The sequence below is a fragment of the Phalangium opilio genome, unplaced genomic scaffold (assembly GCF_054372755.1).
Source record: "Phalangium opilio isolate 3A_F unplaced genomic scaffold, DU_Popi_V2 ptg000041l_1, whole genome shotgun sequence".
NCBI lineage: Eukaryota > Metazoa > Arthropoda > Arachnida > Opiliones > Phalangiidae > Phalangium > Phalangium opilio.
In genome coordinates this window covers 5844427-5865444 of record NW_028324165.1, presented here as the reverse complement: position 1 = coordinate 5865444, position 21018 = coordinate 5844427, and the positions used below count along the sequence as shown (strand labels likewise).

At 40.6% G+C, this 21018-nt stretch overlaps 1 protein-coding gene across 6 annotated transcripts in view; it reads right to left on the bottom strand.

The window, feature by feature from the left end:
• Window positions 1-19378, bottom strand: part of LOC149679566 (uncharacterized) — a 35466-nt gene extending 16088 nt beyond the window's left edge. For 2 of the 6 annotated variants that reach the window (XR_016365828.1, XM_089835379.1), the window contains exons 1-2: window positions 17343-19378; window positions 7-75 (exon numbers count right to left, since the gene is read on the bottom strand). The gene's annotated coding sequence lies outside the window, so the exon portion shown is untranslated. Of the gene's footprint in view, window positions 1-6; window positions 190-17342 lie in introns of those variants that run through there. The other 4 variants (XR_016365829.1, XM_089835382.1, XM_089835381.1 and 1 more) reach the window with 3 other exon arrangements.
• Window positions 19379-21018: the final 1640 nt, after the last annotated feature.

Sequence of the window (21018 nt, the reverse complement as noted above, 5' to 3'; positions counted from 1 at the left end):
ACTTACCAGTCAGGTCAGGGGCAGGGCTGCCTCGGCTGAGCCGCTGATACGAAGTTAGGTGACTTTAGGAACACTCAGTGATGCCAGGTGGGAAAAATGGAATTTCCCTTTCTAGCCCTTAAAATTTCCCTTTTTGGACCAAAATTTCCCTAGTTCAGGGTTACCAGATTCTGCGATGGACCCTAAAAGGCACACCTTTCACACCCGCACACTTTTCACACCTCTTCAAAAATCGCTATTTTCCACAACTAGACTATTTTTGCATTACTGCAAACTTCTACTACCCTTCCGCTCTTGCGTCCCGTAACACCAAGGCTTAGTTCAAGCGTCTCTGAGCGCTAAGATAGCTTGAAAATCATGTCGGCGATTAATACAACGTCTTGAATAATTTCAACAAAACAATACCACACTGCAAACTCCTACTTTACTTCTATTCTTCCGCCCCCAGCACCAAGGCTTAGCTACGTAATTCAAGCACGGTAGGTATAATTCCATGCCGTGGCACACCCCCATTCACACCGGCGACTTTTGCACACCTTTCCCATCAGCCTAAAAATGTCCCGATAATAAACAAGACTTCGCCTAAGCTACCTCTGTTATAAATCCATGCCGTGGCAAATCCCCATTCACACCGGGAAATACTTCAACACCTTTCCCTTCAACCGGTACCCGTCCCGATAAAACCAAGGTTTCGAGTAAGCGACGTTCTTGCTATATATATCCATGCCGTGGCACACCACCATTCACACCGGCGATAACCACAGTCAAATTTCCCTTGAAATACCAAGGCTTAGAAATACACTAAAAGGCACACCTTTTCAGCTTCGAGAATCTATCGCTAGGAGCACGTTTATTCCTTTCGACCAATAGGGAAACAGCATGAAGCGGTTTTTGACCTTCTAGTGACGTCACGCCCGGAAGCCGCGAACTCTGGATTTGTTTTTTTTAATGGCCGCCATGTTGTATGTGAATTATTGGTAAAAAGCACCTTATAAATAGAGTGGAAGACATGGCAAATCAACAAATTAATTTCGATAAATCAGATTATTTAGAAAGGTCACTTGGGCCCTAGCTCGTCAATAAAATAAAGGAGCAAAAAAAAAAAACTTTAGCCGAAACAACTAAAAAAAGGTATATAGAAAAAATTTCATTGGTTAATTATGAGGATCCTTACTGTAAAAATATGGTAAATTGGAGCCAAGGCTTAAATGATTACATGGGCATAACGTCCCAAAAGTTGATAAATCCAAGGTTTTTTTACCTTGATTTCTTATTATTCTTGAAATTCTAAAGAATTTCTCACGACTTTCAGCAACAGCTTTGCTTTTACACTCAAAAACGCAACAGTATAGCACCATCTTTCGAGAGTTCAATGTATTTTTGTAGAGGGCGACACATACAATATGGCGGCCGATTCAAAATTCAAATCGGGCGGTAAAAAATTACAAACCGGTGACGTCACTGAATTGTTCGTGCTGTTTCCCTATGGGGTAGTCAAGCCACTCAAGCGGCAAATTTAAATCGTTCAATGGCATTTTTCAATGTATTAGACTTGAAATTAACCGTATTTAATATCGCAGCACACCTATCTTTATGTTTAACAGCATTTTTCAATCCTAGCTTACCTCGATATAATAATTTCATAGCACAGCTCGCTCACCTCAAACTTTTATTATGACAGCACACATATTTTTTAGTTTTCACACCATTCTTCAGTTCTCGCACACCTCAACCTTACAGTGTGACAGTACACCTATTTTTTAGTTTTCACACCATTCTTCAGTTCTCGCACACCTCAACCTTACAGTGTGACAGTACACCTATTTTTTAGTTTTCACACCTTTTTCAATCCTCGCACAGCTCCACCTTATAGTATTACATCACACCTATTTTACAGTTTTTCTACACCATTCATCAATCCGAACATAACTCGATCTTATAATCTGACAGCACACCAATCTTTACGTTTTTAACTCTTTTTTCAAGCCTTTCATATCTACATCTTACACTCTCCAAGCACGGTCGGTATAATTCCATGCCCTGGTACACCACCATTCACACCGGCGAATTTTGCACACCTTTCCCTTTAGCCGAAACCCGTCCCGCGTAAGCGAAAGCGCGACACTCTTGTTATAAATCCATGCCGTGCACACCCCTTTCACACCGGCGATAATCGCAGACAAGTTTCCCTCGAAATGCCACGGATCATCCGTGGCAGTACCAAGGCTTAGAAATACACTAAAAGGCACACCTTTTGAGCTTTGAGAATCTACCGCTACGAGCGCTTTCAATTCCCATCGACCAATGGGGAAGTCAAGCTACTCAAGCGGCAAATTTAAATCGTTCAATGGCATTTTCCAATGTAATTTTCGTTGAAATTAACCTTCCTTTTTGTTTATCACACCGTTTGTCAATCCAAGCACACCTCGATCTTATAATTTGACAACAAACCAGTCTTTTAGTTTTAATACTTTTTCTGAATCCTCGCACACCTTAACCTTAAGTATGACAACACACCTATTTTTAGTTTTTTACACCATTCTTCAATCCTGGCACACCTATCTTTATGTTTTTCACACCCTTTTTCAATGCAAGCGCACCTGGATCTTGCAGTATGACAGCACACCTATCTTTCAGTTTTTCACACCCATCTTTTAGTTTTTCACACCCATCTTTTAGTTTTTCACACCCATCTTTTAGTTTTTCACACCCATCTTTTAGTTTTTCACACCCATCTTTTAGTATTTCACACCTTTTCAAAATCCTAGCAAATCTCAATCTTTCACTATCTAAGCACGGTAGGTATAATCCCATGCCGACAAACATCCCATTCACACCGGCGGATACTTCACTCGGTACCCGTCCCGATAAAAACCGCGGCTTTTCGAAAGCGTCGCTCTTGTTATAAATATCCGTGCCGTGGCACACCACTATTCACACCGGCGAAATTTGCACAACTTTCCCTTCAGTCGAAACCCGTCCCGGTAAAAACCAACGCTTCGCGTAACCGACGCTCTTTTTATAAATCCGTGCCGTGGAACACCCCTTTCACACCGGCGATAACCACAGACAAGTTTCCCTCGAAATGCCACGGATCATCCGCGGCAATACCAAGGCTTAGAAATACACTAAAAGGCACACCTTTTCAGCTTCGAGAATCTATCGCTAGGAGCGCGTATATTCCTTTCGACCAATGGCATAGTCAAGCCACTCCAGCGGCAAATTTAAATCATTCAAAACCATTTTTCAATGTATTAGACTTGAAATTAACCGTATTTAATATCGCAGCACACCTATCTTTATGTTTTACACCATTTTTCAATCCTCGCTCCGTTGCTCGCTCACCTCAAACTTAAAGCCACTCAAGCGGCAAATTTAAATCGTTGAAAATCATTTTCCTATGTATTGGACCCTGGATAAAGAACGCGGCGCGAGGAAAATGTTTTTCACGCTATAGGATAGGCAACTCCCTATCTCGAACGACAGCTTATTCTGTGTATACTCTGTATCAGCATCGGTTGTCAGCACGCGCACTGCTAGGTCTCTATGTAACCTAGTTTTGTGCGTGCTGACAAGGGACGAAAAACTTCATCCGGATATGCATCTTATGTATGGACTTATGCGGGTTACTTCTATGGAGGCACGGAGACAATATCAGGATCAATTTCCGCAACGTCGCGTACCGGATAGACGAACATTCGAGGCTGTTGACCGGCGCTTGAGGGACACGGGTCAACTACAACCACGAAATGATCGGGAACGAGATCTTCAAGAAGGCATCGAGGACATCGAACAAGACGTTCTTACCATGTTCGAGGATGACCCATCAACTAGTACCAGATAAGTTGGACGACAGTTAGGCGTCAATCACGTCTTAGTATGGAGAATTCTAAAAGGGCATCAGTTTCACCCGTATGACATTCAGAACGTGCAAGCTCTTAACCCTGCAGATTACCCTATACGCCTAGACTTTTACCGGTGGTTTGTGGCTAGAGTTGAAGATCATCTATTCCCACGCGCTCTTATAGTTACCGATGAGGCATCTTTCTCCCGTGATGGTATTTTGAACGATCACAACGACCATGAATGGCGTAAGATAAACCCACATGAAACAACTGTTAGGAGTCACCAAATTCAACTTAGTTTAATTGTGTGGTGCGGAATTGTCGGCCCACATTTATAAGGGCCTCATTTTCTACCACCCAGACTAAATGGCGCGGCATATCTCGAGTTTTTAAGAGATACTTTACCGCAACTTCTTGAGGACATACCGTTAGCATTGCTACGTGACATGTGGTTTATGCATTATGGGGCACCACCACACTTCAGCCGTATGGTTCGAGAACATCTCGACGCTACATTTCCTTTGGGGTGGATTGGGCGAGGAGGACCAGTTGCGTGGCCGGCGAGATCTCCCGATTTGAATCCGTGTGATTTCTACCTTTGGGGTCATCTCAAGGACTTGGTGTACAAGAGTGAAGTCCGTGATGTGGACGACTTGCGACAACGAATAATTGAAGGGTTTGAATCAATCCGAAACACACCAGGCATCTTTCATGCGTTAGATGGGCACATGTTTGCATTAATGCTAATGGTGGGCATTTTGAAACTGCTGCTAACTTTGTACATGTACGAATAAATGATACATTAACTGGAAACTCTTCTTTGCTTGTCACTTTCGAACCAACTTTTATTGACCAGTCCTTACACACTTCTACCTTTAATAATACGCTTTTGCTAGAAAATGGCTCATTAGAATTCTAAGATGGGAGGGTATTGGAATTGTAGACAAAACGAGCAAGATGATACGTCTTACTCCACATTTGTGACATTTTTCACGTTTTGGGGGTCAATGTTTGGGGGCCCGTACCTCCAAAACTAAGCGTTGTAGACCCCATGTTCTTTGACACTTTTCACTCAGTTTGACCCAAAGTACACACCCTTTAATTTATGACATGCTTATCAGAAACACCCTGTATTTCTCCCAAAGTTATACACTTCATTTCCTGTTTTTTCCCCATTGACTGATTTCAGGTGTCCAAGGCACATTCTTATTGGATGTAAAATGTCATCTCTCGGTGTCCAATCTAGCGACCAGGCTAGTACCATCCAAAACCACTATCAACTAATCAATTCTAACATCTCTGATTTTAAGACTCTAACCGACGACTTTCGATCCTTATTTTCCAAATTGGACCTCCCTGCCATTCCGTCTCCTACTAATCTCGACTGTCTGCCAGACCCTGTCCGGCTTGAGCTGATGTCAGCCCTTCGCAACGAACTTACGGAAGTCAAATCTCTCAATGCAAACTTAACGACAAATGCAAACTTTACGGCAAATGCAAACTTAACTGCCAATGCACACCTATCGTCAAACGTAAACTTATCGGCTAATGCAAACAAATTGACTCATAACCACGTGCAGCATTTTAACTTCTAGCACCGTAAACGCAACGCTTTGCTTTTTAGGGTTCCTGAAGGCTCGGAGGAGGATGATTATTCTACTTGTAAAACCTTACTCCTCGATACAGGACTTACCCTATCCGATTTCAATACTGTAACTTTTTACCGACTAGGTACTCCCAGAACCCCCAGTGAATTTCTTCACCGCGTCCCATCATCTTTAAATTTCCCACTGTGTTGGCCCGCCAAAATTTCGCGTCAATTGGACTATTCTGACTTTTAACTATACTCCAACCGGTGCTAATTATAATGGTCTAGACATTTTAACTGTCTTTGTGACACTTCCCCATGCAATACTCGTCATTGGTGTTATTTATCGTTCTCCGTCCTATGACAATCATAACCCATTACTGTCTTACTTAACGCAACTAAATCATTACTGTGAGACCCGCAAACTCTTTCTCGTTATTCTTGGCGATTTTAATTACCCCAAAATCGATTGGACGACTAACTTTTACCATCCGGGTGCTTCTCCACAAACTAGGTGCTTCCTTGATACTGTTAACCAACCACAGATAATCAATTTTAGAACTCTTAATGGAGGAATTTCCTCGGATGATAGTACCTTAGACCTAATCCTCAGTCCTGAAACTAATTTTGTCTTAAGTCCCTCTGCCCTCCCTCCACTCGGCCATAGTGATCATAATATCATACTATTTTCTACCAATCTATCTAATTCTAACAACCTCAAGCACCCAATACGAAATTTTTTTCGTTGTGATAAGGACTCCATCTATGCCTTCCTAGCAACCATTAATTGGGATTATCTTCTCAACTGTGATACCCTCGATTCTACCTGGAATGCGTTCCACCAGAAGTGGATCATATTACAGCTCCCTAGAAGTACTGGACGATATAACATCGCCGTGCATCAGCATTGTCTCCTAGCACTGAAGAGAAAACGGTATATGCGAAACGCAGCGGCGAATTTGTGAACTAAACCAGAGGAATGATTTTGGCGCGAAAGAAATTTTTAATAAGCGTGGCAAGCAAACGGAAGTAAGTGGTAGCTAATGAGGAAAGGTTTGAGAGAGAAGAGCGCGGAAGGAAACAAGTTGTTCCATACAAAGTGTTGGGTTGTGAATATAATGGTAAAAGTCGACTTTACTTTTCCGATTTTAAAAAATAATTGGCGGTCTATTTTTTAAATGCGGTATTTTTTGAAGGCTTGTGTTGAAAAGGAAATTAATATGAATTCAAATGATCAAAATAGCCTTCATAATGCTAGAATATTTTTAATGTATCCCTAGTACAGCACTGAGCTTCCACCGATTTGAATGTTTTTAGCGATGATAGTTGGACCGATTTATTACTTATGTGAGTAGACAGAAATTTGTTTTCGTTTTTAAAGTGTGGCAAATCTTTTCAATGATTTAACGTTTTCTGTCAATATTTTTCTGTTTTACAAAACGTTTTAGTTGCTTACGGTTTAGTGCTTTTAATATCACATAGATCGTGGTCAGATGTCTCTTTAATTTGGACTTGCAACGATTGCAATTAGTTACATTGATCCTACGCGTTTTTTCTAATTAGCAAAGAAACATAAGCCATTCTAAATCAAAATTATAACGCGATAACAAGCTTCACACTAATCACGACACTGACGGTGGTCTGACAGACATTATCATCAACCGGAACTTCCGTAGGTTAACCTAACTCAAGATCCGGGTTAATGGGAAAACTATACTTGTAAAACTGGGCTATAGATGGCGGGCTTGGATGTCTTGGAAGAAAACGCTGTTTACAAAAGCATAACCTACGTCCAGTACTTATAGGGAGCTGTAATATGATTCACTTATGGTTCCACTCAATCATGGCGTCTTGCATAGCAGCCTTTGTACCATTCCGCATCCCACTCAAACCTAAATTCTGCCCTCGTACCATTCGGTCGCGTAACTTAATGACCACCCACTGGCGTAAACTTAAAACTTCTAAATCCCAACATGCTTCAGTCCTCACAATTGCCACCCATCTCTCCAACTACCGCATAGCCCGCTACGAATATACGAACCATATCCGCAACATTACGCGCAGACAAGAAACTATCCTCACATCTCAAATTGCCACAAACCCCAAAGCCTTCTATGCCTATGTTAACAAATTCAGAAAATGTAGATTTCTCATACTTCAATTACTGTCACAATCATTAACCTTCACCACAACTAATCTTGAAAATGCTGTAGTACTAAATGCTTACTTTGCCTCCACGGTAACTGCTCCAACTGCCCAACCCTTCCACGAACCCCCTAATTCAGCCTGCCCTCAAGGCCTTGCCAATTTCGAATGTTCTCACCTTGCCCTGCTTAAAATTCTATCAACTCTCAAATCCGATAAATCACCTGGTACTGATGGTATCCACCCTCTATTACTGCGCAATTTTGCCACCCAATTAAGTCACCCACTTCACCGTATAATATCCGCCTCCTTCTCTTCTGGTATTCTACCTGACCATTGGATGGAGGCGAATATTACACCTATATTTAAAAAAGGTTCCAAGACTGAAGTCTCTAATTATCGTCCAATTAGCTCTCTCAACCAAGTACCAAAAATCGGTGAAATTTTAGTTTATAACCAATTATTAGATTTTCTTGACAAGAATACTATCTTCTCCCAAGCCCAACATGGCTTTCTCCACAAACACTCATGCGTGACTAACCTACTTGTAGCTACACACCATTGGACCAAATGGCTTGACGATGGCTTTAGCGTCGATGTAATATACCTAGATCTAGCCAAAGCATTTGATAGCATTCCCCACTATAAACTTCTTGAGGCCTTATTCAAAGCGGGAATTTCTGGCAGTGCTCTATTATGGTTGACTAATTACTTATCTAATCGCAAACAAAGGGTCATCTTCCAGGGCCACCATTCTACTTGGGCTTCTATCGAGCAAGGTGTTCCTCAGGGTTCAGTCTTGGGTCCCCTTCTCTTTAACGTCATTATTAACTCACTTCCATCTGTTGTGAAATTCGCGCTCGTTCTGCTTTTCGCAGACGATACTAAACTCTCCTATCGCATTAAATCTGCTCCAGACTTAGCCAACCTCCAAGCGGATTTGGACTCTGTTGAAGCCTGGGCCACTGATCATGGCCTTCGCTTCAATGTGGACAAATGTGCTGTACTCCACCTGGGTTCTTCTAACCCGCACCATACCTACCTTCTCTACGGTAAGCCCATAAGGAACACCCTATCCGAATCTGATCTGGGTGTCACCATCAAACCCAACCTAAAATTTACCTCTCAAACTAACAAAATCAGTAAACGTATTCACTCCATTTCATGGCTAATTCGTCGTTATTTTAATAATCGGTCTCAAAAATTCATTAAAACTATTTACAACGCCCTAGCACTACCAATTCTTGATTACGCCTCCCCCATATGGACACAGCGTCCTCTTCCAACATTACCACCTCGCAAAAGGCTCAAAATAAATTCACTAAATTAACCAACAAACTTGAGAAGCTCCCTGTCCACATAAGGTTATCAAAACTCCAAATCGACCCGGTCCCCACGCGACATTTAATTAATAATCTCTGTCTATTACACTATTTCTTTAGCAATAAGCTCGCGTTGGATATTGATACACTCTTCCAACCGGCACCTTTATCTTCTACTAGGGGTCACTCCCTCAAAATCCTAAAACCCAGAGTAATGACCTCAGTTCGTCAACATCACTTTACAAGCTCGGTCATCTCTGATTGGAATGCACTCCCGGAATCAATAATCTCTATCACTATAAGGTATAAGTACCGCGCTGCACTTTCCCAATATTTCCACTGATAATATAATCCACTAGTCATTCCTCTCCACTAGTCCTGGAAATTCCTTCATTAAGCACTTTGTTAGTTTAAATCTTAAATTTGTTTACTACTCTCATGTCCAAATCATAAATTACCTATAAGCGCTTAGTTCATTTAATTCTTAATATTTGCTTACAATTCTCTTGTTAAAATCTTTAATTAATTACATATAAGCACTTTGTTCATTTAATTCTTAATATTTGTTTACTATTCTCATGTTAAAATCATTAATTACATATAAGCACTCTGTTCATTTAATTCTTAATATTTGTTTACTTTTCTCATGATAAAATCATTAGTTAATTAGCTACAAGCACTTTGTTCATTTAATTCTCAATATTTTTACTATTCTCATGTAAAAATCATTAATTAATTACCTATAAGCACTTTGTTCATTTAATTCTTAATATTAGATTACTATTATCATGTTAAAACCTTTCCATCCGTACCTCAAAAGCCTAAGGCTTGCTTGTACGTTTCTAGTCCAAATAAATAAAGAATACATTGAAAAATGGTTTTGAATGATTTAAATTTGCCGCTGGAGTGGCTTGACTATGCCATTGGTCGAAAGGAATATACGCGCTCCTAGCGATAGATTCTCGAAGCTGAAAAGGTGTGCCTTTTAGTGTATTTCTAAGCCTTGGTATTGCCGCGGATGATCCGTGGCATTTCGAGGGAAACTTGTCTGTGGTTATCGCCGGTGTGAAAGGGGGTGTTCCACGGCACGGATTTATAAAAAGAGCGTCGCTTACGCGAAGCGTTGGTTTTTACCGGGACGGGTTTCGACTGAAGGGAAAGTTGTGCAAATTTCGCCGGTGTTGTTGAAATATGAGTTAAGAAATGATGTATTATAGTTTCCAATCCAGTATTACTACTCCTAGTTCTTTAGTCATGATAAATATCCACTCCAGTATTAGGTACTCCTAGTACCCCTTAACTTAGAAAATTGCCAACGTGCTAGCCATCACTCCTCATGATGTAGTCTAAGAGATTAGACGTCCGTAACTTCTTATTTGTACCTCTATTAATTAATAATAAACAACTGTTATCTTTAAGTGTAGTTATTACGTGAATTGAATAGAACCCTACGAGCAGATTATACAAGAGCTACGATAAACGTAACATGGTGTCAGAAGTCCTACATTCTTTCACGTAAGGAACACGCCGCCTGTTTGCTAAGCCTTGGTTCTCTTTGTTATGCCGGTGGAAGAAAGAAGAAGAGATTCGGTCGCCGCCCATGATAGTGAGGCTGAGAGTACTGCGTCTTCACCACGTACTACATTAGCTCCACCACGCCGAGGAATGGATAACCTCAAACAGCCCGCACCTTTGGTGCTTGAAGGGAACTTAGCCGAAAATTGGCGCCGCTTTAAGTCCAGATTCATGACTTATTTACGGGCTTCCGCGTTGGATGACCTGGAAGAGGAAAGACAGGCCTCTATCCTGCTCCACGTGATTGGCGAAGCCGCCGTAGAGGTTTATGACACTTTTACGGTTAATGAAGACGAAGGCGCCGGTTCTCTCACCGGAATTCTAAAGCAGTTTGAAGATTACTGTATGCCGAGGAAGAATATAAACTTTGAAAGACATCGCCTCTTCACATACAGACAAGGTACGCAAAACATTGATCAATACGTTACGGAATTAAAAAGACGAGCAAAGTCTTGCGAGCTGGGAAGCTTAGAAGCGTCCCTTCTCACTACATGCCTCATTCTGGGCATTCGAAAGGAAAGTCTTCAGGATAGACTATTACAAATAAGCGAGTTGGACCTAGATAGGGCCGTACAAATTTGCCGCACAGATGAAACATCTCGCCAGCAGCTGAAAGAACTCCAAGGCGAGAGTGCCACCAAGTCGCTTCACGCCGTCCACAAGCAACAGACTCTGCGGAAGGTCGAAGACAAAAGATCTCTACCCTCGCAGAAGCAGCGTCCTCCTGCTCAGGATTTTAAGAAAGACTGTTCTTACTGTGGTTATAATCATCCACCTAGAAAATGTCCGGCGTTCCGGCATCTGTGTAAGAAATGCCAGAAGCCAAATCATTTTGAACGTGTATGCCTGAATACCGTTTATCGAGTCGGCATGTTAGAACAGGACAATCAGAATGAACAGATGAATGAAACAGCACCAGACGTGACCGTTAGCGGTAACCAGCCCGATACTACATTCTTTCTACAAGCAGTCGAAACGGATGGTCACGAAACAACGACTGAGTGGACCGAAGAAATACTAGTTGAAACTGTTCCTATACGATTCAAATTAGACTCGGGGGCGGAAGTTAGCACCATTCCGTTGAAGATGTATCAAGAAACATTCAGCCATCTTCAAGTTCATCCTCCCGTAGCTCACATTAAAGATTATTCAGGCTCCAGGCTTAAGGTTCATGGACTCATGACTGTCAAGGTTTTCCTGCCTGACAGGAATTTCAACGGTAACATAACGCTATGGGTAGTCGACACAGATGCCACTCCCTTATTGTCGTTAAAAGACTGTTTAACGTTGAATCTAATGAAGCGAGTATACGATGTGTCCAGTACCAAACCAAAGTCAGTAGAAGAAGTTCTGGAAAAATATCACGACGTGTTTTCCGGACTGGGATGCATGACGGGCAAGAAACACAAAATAGTTTTGGATCCCGAAGCAATACCTAAGATACACTCGGCGAGAAAAGTACCACTAGCGCTTCAAGAGAAGCTGAAAGCCGAGTTAGAAAAAATGACCGCCCAAGAGGTTATAGAAAAGGTCACGGAACCTACTGAATGGGTACATCCCATGCTGATTGTTGAAAAACCCAATGGCGATCTCCGAATATGCCTAGATCCTAAAGAACTTAATGCAAACATCAAGCGCGCTCATCACCCAATCCCGACGTTGGAAGATTTACTTTCCAGACTCCACACTTGTCAATATTTCTCGGTTTTGGATGCCAATTCAGGGTTTTGGCAACTTCCCTTAGACGATGCTAGCTCACGTATTTGCACGTTCGCAACGCCGTTCGGGCGCTACCGATTTAAAAGAGTTCCCTTTGGAATCTCGAGCGCCCCAGAAGTCTTCCAAAAAGAAGTCGAAGACGTGTTTGAGGGTGAGTCGAAAATAATGAACTACTTTGACGACATACTAGTCGCTGGAACTACGTTGGCGGAGCACAACCTAAATCTCGAACTAGCGCTACAGAAAGCAAGAGAAAGGCACATAACCTTTAACCGGAGCAAATGCAAGTTCGGGTTGACGGAAGTCTCATACGTAGGTCACATCTTGACAGCGGAGGGAGTCAAACCCGACCCCGTCAAGGTGCAGGCTATACAAGATATTCCCACTCCAACCTCCAAGGAGGATCTTCATCGCCTTTTAGGAATGGCCACCTATCTGGGTAAATTCATTCCCAACCTTTCTGAGTTGACGGCACCCCTTCGCGATCTCCTAAAAGATACCTCTGCATGGGTATGGGATGCCAATCATGATGTGGTCTTGCAAGATCTGAAAAATGTAATAGCCGAATTACCAACTCTCCAGTATTTTAATATACGCAAGCCCGTCAAGCTTTCAGTCGATGCCTCTCAGTCAGGCCTAGGGGGAGTTCTATTACAAGACGAACGCCCTGTTGCGTACATGTCTAAGGCAATGACAGATACTGAAAAGCGCTACTCCCAAATTGAAAAAGAATTGTTGGCTATTGGTGTGGGATTAGAAAGGTTTAACCAATTCACCTACGGACGTGAGATATTGGTGGAATCAGACCACAAACCCCTTGAAGCCATTTTTAAGAAACCGCTAGTCACCGCGCCACCAAGACTACAACGTTTGTTACTACGAACTCAGAAACACAAGATCTCTGTCATGTATACGCCGGGAAAGAATCTCAAAGTCGCTGATACTTTGTCACGAGCATACCCTGCTCTTGATCCTCGAGAAATTGAAGACCTACAGGCTAGAGAAGACGTCCAAGTACACAGTATAGTAGCCCAGTTTCCAATGTCACCAGCTAGAAGAGCTCAGTTCGCGGAAGAAACAAGAAAAGACGAAAACCTGACGCTACTTATGAAATATATGAGACATGGTCGTCCCGCAAAACTCCATACGGTGCCTGAAGAGGTCAAGAAATTGCTATCTGTACTGCCAGAACTTAGCCAAGTTGAAGGAATCATATTAAAGGGTCAGCAAATAGTCGTTCCCTATACGTTGCGTCAGTACGTCATGAAGCTCGCTCACCAAAGCCACCTAGGTGAAGAACGCACAGTGGGCCTAGCCAAAGAAGCTGTCTACTGGCCAGGAATGGTTCGTGAGATACAAGCATTAGTTCAGTCATGTCCTACCTGCTTGCGCCACCGCAATGCCAATCAGAAAGAACCGTTGGTTCACCATGAAATACCGTCCAGACCTTGGTCCAAAGTCGGCACGGACATGTTTCACTACGATGACAAGGATTATCTGGTATGCGTTGATTACTACTCCAAATATTTTGAAGTTGTCAGAGTAACAGACACAACGAGTACAGGAGTGATCCTCAAGCTCAAAGATCTATTCTCACGTTACGGAATCCCCGACACCGTAATATCTGACAATGGACCACAGTATTCGTCTGCCGACTTCGCAAAGTTTGTCAAAGAATGGGCATTCCAGCACGTCACGTCAAGTCCCCGATACCCTCAGTCCAATGGGTTAGCGGAGCGCACAATCCAAACCGTCAAGAAGCTACTGAAGAAAGCCAAACATAGTGGTCAAGATGCTCACTTAGCACTTCTAGATTTTCGCAATTCTAAAAATCCTCAACTAGGATTTTCACCAGCCCAGATGATGTTAGGCAGAACTCTACGCTCAACACTGCCTATCGTAGAAGCTCACCTTCTTCCCCACACCGTCCCGCCTGAAGAAGTCATGTCAAAGCTTCAGCGTTATCAAGACAAGGCCAAAGAAAACTATGATCGCCACACTAAACTCCAATCTCAACTCCATCCGGGCGACTCAGTCTTCATATATGAAAATAACGAGAAAATCTGGAACCCTGCCACCGTCGTCGTTCAGCACGACCAACCACGGTCCTACGTAGTCAAGACGAACCAAGGTAGAACCTTACGAAGAAATCGAGTTCAACTGCTACAACCACGAAGGGCTCCCGCGATAGACGTCCCGACCTGTGATCTTCCCACTGATATACAAAACCCCTGTCCAGCGCCACCTACTAGTCCGTCCTCCTCTCCAGAAATTCCCAAGGATACAATGAAGAGTACACGAAGTGGTCGCCAAGTCAAGTTGCCTCGTCGTTTACAAGATTATGAACTTTAGATTAGTCAAAGTTTATTAAAAAAAAAATAAAAAAAAAAAAAAAGGAAGATGTTGAAATATGAGTTAAGAAATGATGTATTATAGTTTCCAATCCAGTATTACTACTCCTAGTTCTTTAGTCATGATAAATATCCACTCCAGTATTAGGTACTCCTAGTACCCCTTAACTTAGAAAATTGCCAACGTGCTAGCCATCACTCCTCATGATGTAGTCTAAGAGATTAGACGTCCGTAACTTCTTATTTGTACCTCTCTTAATTAATAATAAACAACTGTTATCTTTAAGTGTAGTTATTACGTGAATTGAATAGAACCCTACGAGCAGATTATACAAGAGCTACGATAAACGTAACAGGTGTGAATAGTGGTGTGCCACGGCACGGATATTTATAACAAGAGCGACGCTTTCGAAAAGCCGCGGTTTTTATCGGGACGGGTACCGAGTGAAGTATTCGCCGGTGTGAATGGGATGTTTGTCGGCATGGGATTATACCTACCGTGCTTAGATAGTGAAAGATTGAGATTTGCTAGGATTTTGAAAAGGTGTGAAATACTAAAAGATGGGTGTGAAAAACTAAAAGATGGGTGTGAAAAACTAAAAGATGGGTGTGAAAAACTAAAAGATGGGTGTGAAAAACTAAAAGATGGGTGTGAAAAACTGAAAGATAGGTGTGCTGTCATACTGCAAGATCCAGGTGCGCTTGCATTGAAAAAGGGTGTGAAAAACATAAAGATAGGTGTGCCAGGATTGAAGAATGGTGTAAAAAACTAAAAATAGGTGTGTTGTCATACTTAAGGTTAAGGTGTGCGAGGATTCAGAAAAAGTATTAAAACTAAAAGACTGGTTTGTTGTCAAATTATAAGATCGAGGTGTGCTTGGATTGACAAACGGTGTGATAAACAAAAAGGAAGGTTAATTTCACGAAAATTACATAGGAAAATGCCATTGAACGATTTAAATTTGCCGCTTGAGTAGCTTGACTTCCCCATTGGTCGATGGGAATTGAAAGCGCTCGTAGCGGTAGATTCTCAAAGCTCAAAAGGTGTGCCTTTTAGTGTATTTCTAAGCCTTGGTACTGCCACGGATGATCCGTGGCATTTCGAGGGAAACTTGTCTGCGATTATCGCCGGTGTGAAAGGGGTGTGCCACGGCATGGATTTATAACAAGAGTGTCGCGCTTTCGCTTACGCGGGACGGGTTTCGGCTAAAGGGAAAGGTGTGCAAAATTCGCCGGTGTGAATGGTGGTGTACCAGGGCATGGAATTATACCGACCGTGCTTGGAGAGTGTAAGATGTAGATATGAAAGGCTTGAAAAAAGAGTTAAAAACGTAAAGATTGGTGTGCTGTCAGATTATAAGATCGAGTTATGTTCGGATTGATGAATGGTGTAGAAAAACTGTAAAATAGGTGTGATGTAATACTATAAGGTGGAGCTGTGCGAGGATTGAAAAAGGTGTGAAAACTAAAAAATAGGTGTACTGTCACACTGTAAGGTTGAGGTGTGCGAGAACTGAAGAATGGTGTGAAAACTAAAAAATAGGTGTGCTGTCATAATAAAAGTTTGAGGTGAGCGAGCTGTGCTATGAAATTATTATATCGAGGTAAGCTAGGATTGAAAAATGCTGTTAAACATAAAGATAGGTGTGCTGCGATATTAAATACGGTTAATTTCAAGTCTAATACATTGAAAAATGCCATTGAACGATTTAAATTTGCCGCTTGAGTGGCTTGACTACCCCATTGGTCGAAAGGAATAAACGTGCTCCTAGCGATAGATTCTCGAAGCTGAAAAGGTGTGCCTTTTAGTGTATTTCTAAGCCTTGGTATTTCAAGGGAAATTTGACTGTGGTTATCGCCGGTGTGAATGGTGGTGTGCCACGGCATGGATATATATAGCAAGAACGTCGCTTACTCGAAACCTTGGTTTTATCGGGACGGGTACCGGTTGAAGGGAAAGGTGTTGAAGTATTTCCCGGTGTGAATGGGGATTTGCCACGGCATGGATTTATAACAGAGGTAGCTTAGGCGAAGTCTTGTTTATTATCGGGACATTTTTAGGCTGATGGGAAAGGTGTGCAAAAGTCGCCGGTGTGAATGGGGGTGTGCCACGGCATGGAATTATACCTACCGTGCTTGAATTACGTAGCTAAGCCTTGGTGCTGGGGGCGGAAGAATAGAAGTAAAGTAGGAGTTTGCAGTGAGGTATTGTTTTGTTGAAATTATTCAAGACGTTGTATTAATCGCCGACATGATTTTCAAGCTATCTTAGCGCTCAGAGACGCTTGAACTAAGCCTTGGTGTTACGGGACGCAAGAGCGGAAGGGTAGTAGAAGTTTGCAGTAATGCAAAAATAGTCTAGTTGTGGAAAATAGCGATTTTTGAAGAGGTGTGAAAAGTGTGCGGGTGTGAAAGGTGTGCCTTTTAGGGTCCATCGATTCTGCGCATAGAAAATGATAGAATTATAGCTTGACAACTGTTTTTGGCGATGTATTTTCGTAAGGGTCAGTTATTTAGCAGACGACTTTCGGTGATTCAATGTTTGGAAATTACTAAAAACAGTAGCAGGGTTGCCATCTAATAAGAATCCAACGTAATTAATAGGTCAATTTGATGAAGTTGTTTAATTTTCTATGTTGATATTGTAGGTTTTGAATAAAATATTTCTTCCCATGGAATTTCCCTAGATTTAGCAAATTTTTGTTGGAATTTCCCTTTTCCCTTTTTACCGTTTTTAGGAGTCAAAATTTCCCCAGATATGGGAAATTTCCCTCAATCTGGCATCACTGGGAACACTTTTAAGAGAAACACTACCTGAAACTAAATTTGTTTTTGCTCAACTTTTACTGAATTACCCCAAATTCTAAAATAGTGGGAATCCTCCTATGCGTCGTCTGCTAAACATTTTATCGACTTTCGGCTTTGGATTTTCGGGGTAAAATAGTGAGTTTCGGCAGAAAATTGTGGGGTAAAATTTAAAAATGCGAAAACTCCCAATAAACGTAGCAATTAAATTAGGTTACTTAAATCCGTTTCAGAAAGCTAACTAAACTACCCTCTTTGCCTACAACTTAAATTTAGTTACAAAAAACCTGAAATTAACCTAAAAAAGACATTTTTTAAGTGGGAACACGAAACTGCATAAACCTATCAACATGAATTTATTAGTTAATTAATAGATTCATGCTATTAATTTATGAAAAGGCGCCAAATTCGAACATATTGGGTAAAACAGTAAATATACAGTAAAAATAAAATGAACTATACTAAACATTGCAATTAAAGAAAATTATTAATTTAAACTCGTTTTATACTCTAAATGAACACTATTTAGCACGCTTCAAAATATATGTCAAATTAATTAAGTATAATTACCGTGAAATTAGACCAAAAATATAAATTTTTTGGATAAAAATTCCAATAACTACTTAATTAAGGTTAAAAAAAACGAGCCGTTGTTCGTCCAACCTCATTTTTACTATTTTACATTTAAATTAACCTAAATAATAATTAAAATACACTAACAGTAGTGAAATTTAAAAGTCTCGGGTTAAAATAGTGACTATTCGGCATTTTTTGCAAAATAATATGGGGTAAAATGAAAAGATATGCCGAGCCTTTGAAGAAGCGCGAAATTCGAAAGTTTGTGGTGAAATAGTGAATGTTCGGCAAATATCCAAAACTCCACTATACATTGCAAATAGGGTGAATTATTTAAACTCATTTATTCAAATAAAATAACTCTAATGAAGAATGATGTAAGGTTTATTTAAACTTAGTTAACGTGAAATTAACTCAAAAATACAATTTTTTGGGTAAGAACATGGATCACTTTGAGATAAAAGTTTACTTCCATGTGCAACCCGCGAACTCGCTCCATTGTAACAAAGGACAGAAAGACGTACAGACACAGAAACATCCCAGACAGTACCTCCCAATAGCATAACGTTCCTTTAATAGAGGTAAAAATAGCGTTGATAAAGTATGTTACAGGTGAAAAAACGTTATGGACATAAATATGAACAAACAGTAATATTCAGCCATTAAACCTCTATGCGTGATACACCTACTAAGTACTAAAAAAATAGGGAGCATGAATTCAACGGTAAAGTTAGCGACAATTTTCCTGTATCTATGTAGAAAATAACAAGTTGGGAAAACCAAAATATTACCTCTCCGAGTCAAGAGGTCTACTACTACAAATTTATTTACCTAGATATGGAATTATTTCTCTTTTTTGAAGTAAAAATTTACGAAATATTTATGCAGTATTCCAAGCATAGCGAATATACAGTAAAGCAGACGAAATTTTACATCCAATAAGGATAAATCTTGGACACATGGAAATCAGTCAATGGGGAAAAGAACAGGAAATGAAGTGTATAAATTATAACCTTTATGTGTTCGTAAAGGCCCAATTGTGTACCCTATATTCTGATAGCTACATTCACAACTGGTTTGCAGTGTAAACACTATCGTCTCGTCTCACCTCAACAATATTCTTAGTTTGCCAACATGAATGTTAACGTTAAATAACACCAAAGCTAAACTGTAGCTAGACGCACTGATAGTCAATGCACACCATAAAGAAAATAAAAACTCTGTAGCTACTACCCGTTTACCATTAGCCCTTTTAGTAATCTAATTGCCACCATGATCTTTTCTTCTATTATAAAATCTTAACCTGATTATTTAAGAGTGAATTTAATTTTCGGCTCACTCAGAACCGTTGACGTCTCTTTATTTCAGACACAAAAATCAAAACCCAAAGTTTACTACACCTTGGGCCTCAATTATTTACTCTTTGTTTCACTAAGCCTATTGCGGATAATACTTGATATACCCGCCGGTCTTAGCTTTCTTCACGAAATCACTAAACCAAAGAGGAGGGAAATAGGGAGAAATAATCGCATAGGCAGCCGTGATCCGAAAATGTGTGAGACGTGGCGGCTCTTAACGCGCCACTTATTCGCGCACAGTTGACGCTATTGGTTCTCCACTTTCGGGCTACTACGTCACCAAAATTGCTCGGAAAGGTTTAAACGTTAAAACGTACGCTTTAAAAATAAAAAGCCGAGGCTTAAGTGAAATGTTCAGCCAAGTGGGCTTTTTTAAGCAAAGAGTTATTAATTTATCAGAGGTAATTTAGATAGATAGTATAAGATTAGAGCCGTGTAATGTTTCAGGAAAATATTCAAAATATCTTACTTGTAAACATATAACACCAAATCCTGCTAATGGATCACTATCACCATTAGAAAAATGGCTTGAGCACACGAACCCACGAAATGATGTTTTTTAATTACACATTGTTGATGTTTGGTTATAGGTTTTCGAAATGGTTTAAAAGTTATACCGTTAATTTTTGGATTACTTGAATACCGCGTATTGCTACTACAATTCAAGTAGCAGCATTTTTTGTGGTAAACCATTTTAAATTACCTCTGATAAATAAATAACTCTTTGCTTAAAAAAGCTCACTTGGCTGATCATTTCACTTAAGCCTCGGCTTTTTATTTTTAAAGCGTACGTTTTAACGTTTAAACCTTTCCGAGCAATTTTGGTGACGTAGTAGCCCGAAAGAGGAGAACCAATAACGTCAACTGTGCGCGAATAAGTGGCGCGTTAAGAGCCGCCGCGTCTCACACATTTTCCTCTCTTCTCAATACGGATGGATCACGGCTGCCTATGCGATTATCTCTCCCTATTTCCCTCCTCTTTGACTAAACCAAGAATTATTCTATATACAGATGTAGTGTAGCTTAAGTAATATATAAACAGCCATTTCAAATAACAATATTAAAAAAATCTTTGGAATATCAAAATGAAACAGAGCTTTAAAGCTACAAAAGTACTAAATGCATCATAATTACGAAAAATATTTCCACATAGTTACTTTATATTATGGAAAAAGGGAATATTAAGGTTCTGTATGACTTCTTAACACATCAACGCAAGGCTAACGCGACGCACTAGTGTAACAATGGACTAACTTAACACACAGACAAAATACATAGACTGCTTTTTAACTCTTTCCGTATTAATTTTGAGTTGAAAAACAAGATTATCTTAAATATTAAAATAAATATAATTAATATTAAATATTTTCTTCGTTAGTTGTTCGCCTTATTGAGCGTTGCATCGTTTTGATAAAGAACAATTAAACATTCTTGAGAGACTTGACTAATATTGGCGTTTGAAATGAAGCATACGCCGGTTGCTTCGCCTTACTCAAATAGGTAGTATAAAAGGGTGTCGAACTACAGTTAAAAGAACAACCGCAATTGCGAAAACCTTTGGTGGACAACCCACCCTAGGGAGGCTAGACGTTTCTCGTAACCCTAGCTGATCGCCGCGAATGTCTTAAACCAAACTATGACGATGGAGTTAGAAGCCAATGAGACAGATTGGTGTCTATGTGGAATAGACGGGTAGTGGTGTTTAGAAGCCTGGTGTCCAAGTGGAATGGACGA